This window comes from Peromyscus leucopus, chromosome 19 (genome assembly GCF_004664715.2).
Source record: "Peromyscus leucopus breed LL Stock chromosome 19, UCI_PerLeu_2.1, whole genome shotgun sequence".
NCBI lineage: Eukaryota > Metazoa > Chordata > Mammalia > Rodentia > Cricetidae > Peromyscus > Peromyscus leucopus.
The window spans coordinates 63,513,271-63,525,528 of record NC_051079.1 but is presented as its reverse complement, the minus strand read 5'-3'; the positions used below and the strand labels follow the sequence as shown (position 1 = coordinate 63,525,528).

The 12,258-nt window shown below is 51.4% G+C and overlaps 1 protein-coding gene across 1 annotated transcript in view; it reads right to left on the bottom strand.

The window, feature by feature from the left end:
- The window catches only part of Zbtb7c (zinc finger and BTB domain containing 7C), a 336,245-nt gene that overhangs the window by 252,089 nt on the left and 71,898 nt on the right, over nucleotides 1-12,258 (bottom strand). Inside the window, exon 2 of the mRNA XM_028871953.2 lies at nucleotides 5,154-5,369. The gene's annotated coding sequence lies outside the window, so the exon portion shown is untranslated. The remainder of the gene's footprint in view (nucleotides 1-5,153; nucleotides 5,370-12,258) is intronic.

Genomic DNA, 12,258 nt, shown 5'->3' with positions numbered 1-12,258 from the left:
CCTTGCTCTGAACAGAAGGCCAGATTGTGAACAACCACAATAATCTGAATGAATCCAAATCCACCGGGCTAGAGAGTCCCCCTAGCAGAGCGGGGTGTGTGTGGGGGGTGTGGAATAAAGAGGTTAATCACCAGTCACCACTAACAGGATCTCACCCTGGAGGTGGAGCCCCTGGTAGGAGCACTCTGCGGAGAGGACACGGCCTGAAGCACAGCCTGATAATAGAAGGTAGAGAAGAGACATCTTCCAAATCAGGGACATGGAATCAAGGCAGATGGTTCACCTCAGCTCTCAGGCCAGACAACCTTTGGAGGAACCCAGAGTCTCATAAACACTTACAATTTCTACACAAGCCTTCCTTACACAGGAGCTCATGTGAGTCTCAGAGAACCCCCAGAAGGCAAATTTTATTTAATGCATTCTTTGGATGGAGCCTGTGCATAGGGCAACTTGACCTTGCGGAGTTCCAGCAACACATGTAGGACACTGTGTTAATAAAAACACGGCAATTACTGCTTTCTGCGCTTGCTGGGTGCCAGGGGCAACTGCAATGACAGCCACGGAATAATAAGTGTACCTTGTCCCCCGTTTCCCAGAGAGAGCGGCCATATTTTTTGACAATGAAATATGGGCTTTCTTATCCTAAGGAGCTGCATCTTTATGGCTGTGGAGGGAGGGGTTGAGTCCTTGGTTCAAAGGTTGAGACTACAGCGGAAGAGCAAAGACTGATGGGAAACTCTCACTGATGGATCACTGCGTGGGACCTCAAGCTAGTAGGATGACTTGGACCCCCGCACTGGCTGACAGCCTTCACTGTGTTGGGTGCACTCTGGGGGTGGTGACACCCTAGAGAGGATGGACACAGGCTGCTCCAGATAGCCACTGGGGGCCGGAGCTTCCCCAAGGTCTGTAAGGCTGGCCACCCCCAACCTCATTTTCCTGAGTCGCCAAGTGCCAAGGTTCTCATGCAGGGGAAGGGCAGAGGCAGAACTGCAGAAACGCCGGCTAGGAAGTCTGCCAACTTCAACCCGTAAAGGAACTCAGATTTGTTGCCATTTGATTCACAAAAGTAAAAAAGAAGTCTTTCTTGACACCAAGTGTCACACAGCAATTACTCGCCATTTTATTTAGTCCTCGTGGCTACCCGGCATAATAGAAATGATTACTTCTGCTCTCAGTGAAGCTCTAAATGCTTTAGGGCATTTTAGAAACTGCCTGAAGTCAGTCTCGAACTCACACGCAGGAGAGACTTGAGTCAACGATCTGGAGAACCAGGAGCCAAGCTGGGTCCAGAGAACACAAGTCATCTTTGTTAGCAAGTGAGCAAGTGACTGGAGACATTTCTTGTAGCTAGGCATAGTGGCTTACACCTAAAATCTTAAACTTGGGAGGCAGAGGCAGGAGGATTAGGAATTTAAGGTCATCTTCAGCTACATAGTGAGACCAAACAGGCCTACATAGACCCTACCTTAAAAAAAAATCTTCTGTCTCCTCCACAAATTTCTCCAGAGACACTATAGATCTTTTGTAAGAAAGCCACCTAATAGTAAACTCTGTTCTTGTTTGGCTCTGGACCCACCTGGCCTTCAGCAGCTCCTTGGAAAGAGATTCTAGATTCTACAATCATCTTGGGCAATCCAGTAGCCACCAGACACATATGGCCACTGAGTTCTTGAAATGTGGCCAGTCCTAACTGAGATGGGCCATTAAGTATAAAGTGTGTCCAGTATGTCAAAGTCTCTGTAGGAAGACTAACACACATCTCCTTTGTAATGGTATATTGATTACATGCTGCAGTTACAGCGGTCTAGACATACTGAGTTCAATGAAACACATTGCTATAATCAATGACACTAGCTAATTTTTCCATTTTCCAATATGGCTACTAACCAATTTAAAGTGACTACCATGGCTTATACCCATGGCTGGTCCCAATCTCCAGACCTAACTTGGCTTCTGTGGCCCCCTTCTGAGAAACTACGTAGGATGTAGGGAGGCAGACTCTCCAAGAATTCTGAACGTGTTCTCTCTGCTCAACATTTCTCCGACATCCCTGACTGCCTCTCCTGACTCCTGTCTTTCTCTGAGCGCAGCTTCTGCCGCAGCACTCAAAACATGCTTAGCAATTCTGAGTGCTAGGCTCTACCTTGACCCCCATCCTGTGGCCGGAGCACCTCTGATGGCCAGGTTTGTAAATCTGTTCTCTACCAGAAGCCACAGGTAGAATCTAGGACTTCTCCAAACCCCACTGCTACCCCATGAGAGCCCAATAATGACATAATTTCAATGCATTGATGACTTATTATGGGGACAGATGCTCAGGTAAATGCTTTGCAAATTCTATTTGTTGAATTCTCCTGAGCCACCCGAGTAAGACCAAGTTTCCCTCATAGGAAGACAATGTCTGGAGATACTTAAGGCCTGGACCTGGTTCTACGCTATCTCCTCTGCCCCATTGCCACGATGCCAATCTGACACAAGGTAGGGTCATTTGGGAAGGGGGAACTTCAAGTGAGCAAATGCTCCCAGCACATTAGCATGTAGGCAAGCCTCGGGGAGGGGGGCATTTTCTTAATTAGTGATTGATGTGGGTGGTGCCACCCCTGGGCTTGTGATCCTGGAGGGTATAAGAAAGCAGGTTGAGCTGGGCAGCAGTGGCACACTTGGGAGGCTGAGCTGGGTGGATCTCTGTGAGTTCGAGGCCAGCCTGGTCTACAGAGTGAGATCCAGGACAGGCACCAAAGCTACACAGAGAAACCCTGTGTCAAAAAAAAAAAAAAAAAAAAAAAAAAAAAAGCAGGTTGAGCCAGACGCCAGACAAGAGGAGCAAGCCAGTAAGCAGCACCCTTCCATGTCCTCTGCATCAGCTCCTGCCTCCAAGTTCCTGCCTTGAGTTCCTACCCTGACTTCCCTGGATAAGGGATAGTGTGTGTGTGTGTGTGTGTGTGTGTGTGTGTGTGTGTTATATGATGAGATAAGCCCTTCCTTTCCCAAGTTGCCTTTAGCATGGTGTTTTGTTGGAGAAGTGGAAACCCTAACTAATCTTGCCCTCTAAGGCTCTGGCTTCAGTGCCTGTAACTTGAGAGGTGTCAACAGTTGAATGTTCAATGTCCTCCATAGGCTCAAGTGTTTGAGGGCTTTGTGCCCGGCTGCAGTGCTGTTTGTAAGGCTATAGACCCTTTGAGACAGGAGGCCAGCTGATGTAGGGCCAGAGTGGCATGGTTTGGGGTTTATACTGTTAGCCTTCTGGCTGGTCCAGCGCCCTGACATCGTCATCTTATTTAAACTCCTCTTTAAGACCCCCCCCATGAGGTAGTGTACATCTCCTCCCTTCCTTTTCTTTCCTTTTCTCTTTCTCTTCTTCTTCTCCTCCTCTCCTCGGACCCTTCCTGTTTTCTCTTTCTTCCCCTCCCTTCCCCTGTAATAAAACTTTCCATGTGGGTACCGCCTGCATGGTGCGAATGACTTTCCGAGGTGCCCCTTGGTTCCATCTGCCAAGGCCACCGCCAGGCCATTTTTAAAATACAGCATGCACCCTAGCTCTGGTTCCAGTCCAAGCTCTCTGCTTCCTCTTTCACACCGATAACAAGCAGCATTGAGGCCATGATGAACTACATCCCCTCAAGCCACGAACCAAACTAAAACCTTCCTATCTGAAGCTGTTTCCGTCAGTTACTTGGTCTCAGCGACTGAAAAGCAACTAATACAATAAGTGCTTGGCAAATATTGGTTAATCAGTATGGTGCAGCTGTGATCCCTGAAAATGCATGCTACCAGAATCCTAGCCCATCCCTGCAGGGCAGGACCTCTGCTGCCTCTACTCAGGCCCAACTTTTCTCCCATGAAACACCCTTCTCAGGGTCAGCCCTGGCCAGTCCCCAGCCCAGTCTGAAATGTGTAGATCAGCTGCTCCACCCAGAGCAAGAATGTGGACCATGATGCTCCTGTTTAACCCAGAACGGGAGGAGCTGCCTCCCCCGCCCCAAGGCGAAGCCAGGCCCCAGTGCTCCAAGTACACAAGCTCCTTTCCTTTCCACTCCCTCCAGTAGGTAGGAGTCCAGGGGCACCCCTACCTGTGGCCTGTAGCCTATGCATTTTCTAGAGAGGGGCTTAGCTTGCTAAATTCCTTCAATGTATTCTTTCTGACGGATTTAAAACAAGGCCACCCAGGAGTCTTAATGCTCTGCTCCTCCCCAGCCCTTGGCTTTGACCAAGACCTCAACTCAGTCTGAGCTAATGGAATTTGCCACACCCTCTCGGGCCTCCTGCTGTTAGCCATTGGCCTTTCTCCCATTGCCCCAGGTCATTTCCCAAGACTTCAAGCTATTTTTGCTTCTGTCTCAGCCTTCTTTGTTCCCCATGGGGGAGGCTGCCCGAGTGTCACCCTCATGGTGCATGCGGTACAGACCAGACAACCAGTAGTAGCAGTTCGGTCCTGGTATATCCAGCCCTATCAGCCCCTTGTTCCTCCAGTTTCAAGAGGCCATGTCTTCTGAGTCCTAGGGATCTGCCTGATGCTTCCTGTCTTGGCTAAAGCCTGGGATTAACTGCTAGACCCAAAAAAAGCTGCTAGACTCTGCTACACCCCTCCACAGGACCTTCCCAGGCACTTTCAACCTTCCCCCACTTGCCTTGAAGGGACAGCTGGGCACAGTCTGCTTTTCTATTTTTCATGAGCAATACCAAACGGCACCCAAACTCCAGGCATCTGAACCAAACCTGGTCCCAAGGTGCAAAGCTCCAGGTCTACCCCTCATGTGTCCCGGGTATGTAAGAGCTCCTTTGCCCTTTGCTACCTCAATTTCCTTGCTGACACAACCTCCCTGCTTCCTGCGTGACAACAGTGACTCTTTGATTTGTACTCTGAATCCCTCAAATAAGATACGCTACGTGCATAGCCATGGTGCCAGGCCTTCCCACAAGGCTTAGGACGTGAACTCAGCTGATGCTAAATCTTCTGGTACCTGGCTTCAGCAAGCACATGGGTGAAAACAAATGACTCGGAGGTGTCCATCTATCATCTTATCAGGCTGCATGGGCTTTGTTTGCACAGTTATCTTCTCGAGGCTGACATTGTGTGTGGAATACAGGCTGATGTATTCCCCTACCTGCCATATCATTGATAAAGGATAGCCCAGCTTCAGGTTCATTACCTGTCATTACACCATGTACATGTCGCTGGAGGCCAGAGCATCAATTCCTCTTGAGTCACTCCAACGGTATAGCCTCCCAGTCGGAGCTCCAGGTCCAAGAAGCTGCGACTCACTGCTCAGCCCTGGGTAAGCCCCAAGCCATTCTCTCGTCCTCTTCCGGCTGGCCTAACCCTCAGCGATGGGGAGACTCTAGCTCCCAGCTTCTTCAGGGGGGACCTGCAAGGAGAGCAGAGGTCGCCATCACAATTAGGCCCAGACATACAAGTCCAGGCGTGAACTGTTCTGGGATCTTCCAGCTGGCCTCTTTTTGTTCTTTACTATTAGATCCCAGAGTGCCTGGTGGTTATACCATGTAGGGTTCCCACTGACAGTGCTCAGCACATGAAGCATGCATGTACATGTAGACACACACACACACACACACACACACACACACACACACACACACATCCATCATTCCTGATTTCTTTCTTACCTCTGCATACTTCATTCTATCCACTTAAAAGACCTTTTCAATCAGGTATCCACATGCAAACTGTCATTCAGGCTTCAATTCGGAGCACCAACAGGACCCCTGAGCTGTCCCAGTGTTCTGGGAGAGGAAGGAAATGGATGCTCTCACTCTGCCAATGGGAGGGGCAGAGAACAGGACATTTCTCTACTTGCCAAATTCTGGGGCAAGGCTTTGGGCTGATGGAGGCTGAGAGTTCCAGGAAGACCACCCTACCTGTGACCCATGATGAATGTCCTTCCAGCCCTTTAACTCCAAGGACGAGACAAGAAATGAGAGACACCCTCTCACCTCCACCCCCAGCACAAGGGACGAAGGCACTGGTACGGGTCCCACTGAGCGCTGACATGTCAGGGCCAAGACTACGGGGTACATTCCGCAAGGAGTCAGAAGGACTCCAGTTGCAGCTGCACCACCTGCTCTGGACACTGGGACCACAATGGCTGCAGCCCTGCCCCACTCATCAGGCCTGGACTCCAGCTTGCTACCCACATGGCTGAGATCCACGCAGGGTCCTCTCAGCCTCAGTGGGACAGCTGCTGAGAAGGGGCTGTGAATGGAGAACAGCAGCCCAGGTGACCGACACCAGCTTCCGGAAGAGGAAGCGCCAGGCACAGGAAGCAGGGAGCAAAGGAACCGAAGCGCACACGTCTTCCCTCCAGCCTACGTGGACTATTGGAGCAGGATGGTGACAGTGGCTTACATCCCACGAATGTAACGACTGCTCCCTAGAGACTGCTTTTGCATCCTGTTTTGCAGTCGTTCTGTGAAGAGTTATCCCAAAGATGAGGCAACAGAAGCACAGAGAGGTTGAGATGATTGCCCAACATCACACAGTAAGTTGGAGAAGGTCAGGGTCGGCACTTCCAACTTTCATTTATCATTTTTTTTTCTGGGAAGCATCCCTGTGCTAGGTTAATTTCATCTAAGTGTCAAGTTATCCACAGAGGATGAGGGCTGAGTGGGAGGGAAGCCAGAGGCCACTCGTCTTGTTAGGGAGTAGATAAGACAGCCGTGCCTTTGGTCTCTTCTCCAAAGGAACATCTAAGAAGAAGAGTGAAAAGAGAGAGGAGTGAGGGGGAGAAGCAGGAAAAGTGAGCTGGAGAGATACTGAGGCAACGGGAGCATCTCAGGCCCAAAGAGAACTGGCCATGACTAAGTGCTACATAACTACCAGTCTCCAGCTACCGCCCCACAGCTCTGCACCTGAGGACCTTCTTCAAAAGCAGCAAGCAGCATGGTGGACATAGAGCTGCTTTGGAAAACAAGATGGATACTATTATTCCCTTTGAAGGCATGTAGATACCCATATGCTCTCCTACATATGTGATCTATTCATGAGAACTAAAAAGGAGAAGGATAACCCCATAGGATTCTGCCCATGTGAAGAAAGGTCTCCTACTCCGAACAATGGCTTCTCAGCTTGATTCTGAAGTGGCTCTACTGGCCATGACAACCAAGGCTAGCCTGACTCTAGAGCAAGCAGCCCAGGCCCGAGGCTAGACAGCCAGGGCCAGTAGCAGATCCTGATTGAGGCAGGAAGATGCCCCCAAACAATAACAGCTCCCTGTAGCTTGCACAGCCCTGAATGCCTGCCTCCAGCCAGCATAGGACCAGGCACAACACATTAGAGCACAGGAAGGAACAAAAAATCAGCCCCTGGTATTAGTGCTACTTGCTAAATGAGCCCCAGTGTGTGTACAGGTGCAGGGGGGGGAAGGTCACTATCCTGGCCCACAGGTGACACAGTCACCGGATCACCTGGTGCTGGACTAACAGCAAACGGTAGAACAGCCACGTCTTTGCTGACGGCTGTGTGTGTGTGTGTGTGTGTGTGTGTGTGTGTGTGTGTGTGTGTGTGTGCAGGAACAGCGCGTCCTGGCCCTCCTGTGGGGTGGGGCTGAAACATATTCACAGCAGATGGTGCTGTCACCCTCTCTCCAGGATTCTCATTCCTAATTATCTGTGCTGTCAGCCAAACAATTAACCCTCAAAGAAAAATTGCAATGTCCACCCCCAACCATATGAAAAGGCAATTTTCCCAAGGGCGAGAGATACCTAGGGCAGCCTCGTGCTCGGCTCCAGATCTCACCATCCTCTGGCCTCCGAGGTCCACCGCTGGCTTTGAAGCAGCCTCCCCACTTCCTCTGACCCTAAGATTGTTCCTGTAAAAGGAGGAGCCGATCCCAAGGGCCCCCTGAGCCACACAGAGCTACCATCCTACATTGCCCTTCATCTGAATTTGGGGTTTGCTTGGAGCAGAGGCTGAGCTCCTTTTTGCTCCATCACCATTTATTCGGTAGTGGCACGTTTACCAGGTCTCCTCAGTCTCCCCGACACTCCCCCCCCTCACACCCCCAACCCCCAGCTCTTGCCTGCCATGAAAGGAGAGGGGCAGTAGGAGGCGCTAGGCAGAAATCTCCTGGATGCGTTTAGATTCTCTCAGAAAAATGGGGCTACCAGAAATCAGCCTCTTCTCCAGCAAGAATTCGAAGAGCAAGGCCGGATGGCCCCAGCGCAGAGCTGCAGAGGGGCGGGGCGCTGAGATGTATCTTGAGAGAAGAAAGTCCCCTACCCCATCTCCTACCGCCGCACCTCTCGGATATCATGGCCACCACCGGGCAGGTGCAGAGCTTGCCCCTATAGGTGCTCATTAAACAGTAGAGACACAAGCGAGTGCACCAGCATGCCTTCCCCCAAAGGAGCTGTCCGCAAAGAGGGTGCTCCCAGGACTGAGACTCAGTGTCCGTCCACTAAGAGGGCTACTGTGTAAAGTCCAGTCAGTAAGTCAAAGTCATCCATCACCATGCTCTAACATGAAAAGCAGAAGGCTCTTCAGGAAGGCTTTTGGGGGAGCACAGGAAGTGCCTTGGGGATGATAGCTCCCCTGGCCACTTTTCACCCATGCCATCTGAGAGACTGAGGGCCCAGCCCTTCACAGAGAGGAACGGGCCTGGTGCACGTGGCCTCAGTCTTGTCCCACAGATTAGGGCCATCGGAATAAAAGGCAACACAGGGGGGCACAGTCTGGCCCACTGAAAGTTAGAAAGCCCCTCTGAGACAGGGGAATGCCCTAGGTACCTGGGGAAAGAATGGAGAAAACGGGTAGATAGTGGATCAGGAGCTGGCTCTCCTTTCTTGCCACCATTTGCCCAGCCCAAGCCCTGTGACAGTTGTCCTCCTGCTCCCTGGGGTTCACTGTCCACCGGCACACACCCCTCTGTACCCAAGGGGCACAGGTTCCCACAGCTCCTCCACACAAAGGGGCCGCGTTTATATTCATATAGAGAACTGCCTACTCAGAATGTGCTCGTAGACAGCACAGCACATGTGAGCGCAGCCCCTGCCCTGGGCCCATGTGGGACAGACGCCAAAGTCTGGCTGGAGACATTTCTAAATATGAGTCTGGCACCCAGAGTCAGGTTCCCAGACCTCCTTGGCCCAGGAGACCCTGCCAGGATTCTCCAGGCGGCGGTTTGAGAGAGAGAGAGCTGGGGCAGTGGGATCAGGAGACAACCAGGCGGTGGGAAGCATGGCCCCCCACCCGTGGAAACCCTGCAGCCTTGTTACGGGAAGAAAAAGGATTACCCGGCGCTCAGCGCCTGATCAATTGCCCACAACCCTTGCAGCAGGGATGAGAACGCCACTGCCTTCTCAAATGTGCATGGATTAAAAATATACAAATGGAATCTTTTTGCTACCCCTCTCCTCAACCCCCAAAGCCTAGGATGCTTGTTAAAAATAGCCTTGCTGTGGCAGGAATCCTGCGCAGCCCAATGGCTGGCAGGAAAATGAAGGCGCCATTCGAGAGGGCTCTGTTAAGTGGCTACCCTTGGGAAGCGGGACAGGGAAAGTCCCAGAGGAAGGCTGCCTGTCTCAGGAGTCTCAGGACACACTTCTGCACGACTTGGACCGTCATCAGCAAGCAGACACTTTGTTCTACACCCATGTGTGAGCTGCATCTTCCTGCCTAACTAAGCTTGAGGCAGACTTGGTACCGATTTAGGAAGCCAGCATCATGGTGCAGGCTAGCCAGGTAACTCAGGCCACTAGAGACCAAGAAGCCAGCATGACCCAGGGAGCAATGAATCCAGGGCATGACCTCAGCAGGGAAGACCTGAGTTCTCTGGGCCTGGTGGCTTGCTGTAAAAGGGAGCAGTTGGATTTGATGTTAAGCTATTGCTTTATCACTTCCTGATTTGAAAAACAGCTATCTGCCCCTTGTATCTTCCCACCATGAAAGATGACGGAAATTGTCTTTGAGTGCATGGGGCAAGGGCAGGAGTGGGGATAGGTGGGGATCAGGGGTCAGTACTGGAGGAGAGGCTGCTCTGATAGCACAGACCAGCTTCCAGCCTTGCTGATGAAGTGTGCAAGGTGGAAAGACTCTCAGTTTGGTACCTAAAGGCATTCTGAGTTCGAATCCTGACTTGGGCTATCAGTAACTACCAAGCTCACGTGACTCCCTTTGACGTAAGTGCAAACCGGCCTCCTCATCCTGCTGTCCAGCTGGAGTTCTGGGCCGTATCTCAGAGGGGTTCAAAGTATACACTCTGGAATCGGGTTTGCACCCCAGCCCTACCAGCAATGAGCGGTAAGGCCCCGAGTAATCACGTTGACTTCTCTGTGCTTTACCTGTGTCTGTAAGGTGGAAGTGAAAATGAGGGGCTCTTGTATTACCTGAGCCCACACTCACGCCCTGAGTAGCCATCTTGGCTCCCACTTGTCAATCTTGCGTATTCTATGGATTTGCCTTATAGAATTTCCTTATACTCTCACACTGGGCGGGGGTAGGGGGGAGGCATCCCACTGGCCTGGCCCCTTTCCTCTTCATTCCCTTTGCCTGCTCAGAAGCTTGCACAGCTGGTCTGTGCCTTCCGCCCTGGAGCTCGGCAGGATGCAAACTTGAGTTCAACCATCCCCAGACTCGGAGTCCTAATTCAAACACAGGTGCTGACCTGCAGATCCCAGGGGAGGCGGGAGTGTGCCTTTCTAATAATCTCCCGGGGGACAGCCATGCCACTCTGCTGGTCCGAGACCGTCCTTTGGTTAGCAAGGATTGTGCTGGTGTGTGTGGGGGGAAGCAGGGACCGAAGGAGTCCAGTCACCTGCCTCAGAGGAGGAGCATATTCAGACAGTGGTGGCTCAGTGGTGACCACGTGTCTTCAAGAGATACCGGGGAGGAAAAGGAGAAGGGTACCTGACCTATACATACAACTCTGCAGGATGGAGCCACCCAGAACACATTTCCGACACGCTAACTAAGACTGTACTAAAGGCTGTTCCGTCGTTAGCACTGGCCTGGCCATGAAAGATGGTGAGGTGGTCCGTGGGGGCCTGGGGAGAGCACGGAGGCTGTGTTAGCAGTGTCTGTTTTCATGCATTTGTCGTTTCCTATATTTTCTTGAAGTTTTATCATCTCTATAATTTAAATTTTATTTTCTATATATTCTCAGGTGCCCACTCCCCAGAATTGCCCATTATTCTTTGTTATCAAGGTTTTATGTATTTTTTTTTTTTTTTTTTTTTTTTTTTTTAGCACAAACTGCCATTGTTACAAAGGCTGGAAAATGGAGCATTAAATCTCCCCGGTCAAACCCCCATATACAGCGACTTGGATTGTGTTTTCCCTTAGAGCCAAGAGTCCAGCGTTTGAGAAGGCTGGCGCCATCACCTCTCACTATGGCAACAGGGAGACCCTGCTAACCTCGAGCGCGGTTATTAAGAGTAAAAATAGGAAGTGTGTGGAGAGACACCGGGTGAGAAGCTGTGGCAGATCTGCTGGGCAAGCTGGATTTGCAGCCCTCTCGGCCCCTCTGGCGAGAAACAGAAAGCAAAACCGAGAGTCTGGGAGCAGGGCTCCCGTGAGAATACAGGAGGAGCACCTGGCGCTTTCCTCTCCGTTGTCTGCTCCGCAGCTACTGGCTGCCTTTCACGATGGTTCCAGGCAAGCCTGAAAGTAGGCTTCTGTAGAACAGCCATCCCAGAACATTCTGGAGCGGGATGTTCTCGTCTCCGTTACACGTTGGGCTGTTTGCACGTCTCTCAACTCTCCGCCCCAGGTGGTTCCTGTGCAGCTTCCCTGGTTCCCCAGCTGCACTCAGCCCTGACAGACGCCTCACTGGTGCACAGTCTCCTCAACTTGTCACTGGACGGATGTTTCAGGCTCCCCGGGGTCCCATCTAGGTCCTGGCGCTGCCCTGGTGGGGCTGCAGAGGGTCCCAGCCCTGGTCTGGCTGATCCTGCCACAAAGCACAAGGGCCTGAAGCCAGGCTGCTGTCATCCTCAAATCCATTTTGTGCTGTCGTGAGACAAGCTCAGGACCCTGGCTCTGCATCCACCTAGCTGTGGAACTTGGGGCGAGTCACCTCCCCTCTCTCTGAAGCACTGCTACACCATCTGTGTAACTGGCGATGTGTGACGTGATCTCTGAGTCCTCGGTGCTGCTTCTCACTCTGATGCTAACGGGACAGACAGAAATGTGATTTTTGATCATTTTTTTGCATCCCCCCCCCCTTTGGAAACAACTAAACATCATTCCCTCAAGTAAGAAAGCGTATTTTATTTTAACCTCACTGCACGAAGTATGCTTTT